Consider the following 689-nt stretch of genomic DNA (forward strand, 5'->3'; position numbering starts at 1 on the left):
ATCACAGGGACCAGTCGATGAAGATATCATCTTCTTTCAACACACACTACACAAGAATATCCCTTTGGAACGAACTAAGTCAGGCAAGCTTTTATCTTCCAACTCTCCAAGTTGTCGTTTAGCTTAACCAACTAGCTCAGGGGTATCCAACACGGATTCTTGGAGAAAGGGTGGTTTACAAGAATAAACCAACTTGATCACGAGCTCAACATAACGGTCAGGTGACGACCTGGTGATACTTCCGAGAAGGCATTCAAAAATCACGAACCACCGGTATGTTACTAAGCTCGAGAACAATCTCGCTTTTGAGGGCAAGACGATATGATCAAATGAGTGAAGACTTGACAAGATCCTAACTCATCAATCGAAGGGTGAACCAGGAGAATGGACTAGGTAGCACGATCAATCTTAGAATGATGATTCAATAACCAACACACTAAGAATGAAATTATTGTCCTTTAACTACCCAGCAACGAGGTTGCTAGGCGTATTGATTTCACACATCACAATTCATTTGTCGGTATTCCGGTTACATCAACACGAGGGCCGAGGATTGACTAATGATGGTGAGAAGTATCACTACGTCAAAATTCATGAGAGTTGGTGCAGTTCTCATGACAATTCTGACATAAAGGGGGTAATACTCCAAGGTAGAACAGAACCAAAAGCTGGATTGTAACTTGATCTGC

Source organism: Triticum dicoccoides, chromosome 3A, assembly GCF_002162155.2.
Source record: "Triticum dicoccoides isolate Atlit2015 ecotype Zavitan chromosome 3A, WEW_v2.0, whole genome shotgun sequence".
Taxonomy (NCBI): domain Eukaryota; kingdom Viridiplantae; phylum Streptophyta; class Magnoliopsida; order Poales; family Poaceae; genus Triticum; species Triticum dicoccoides.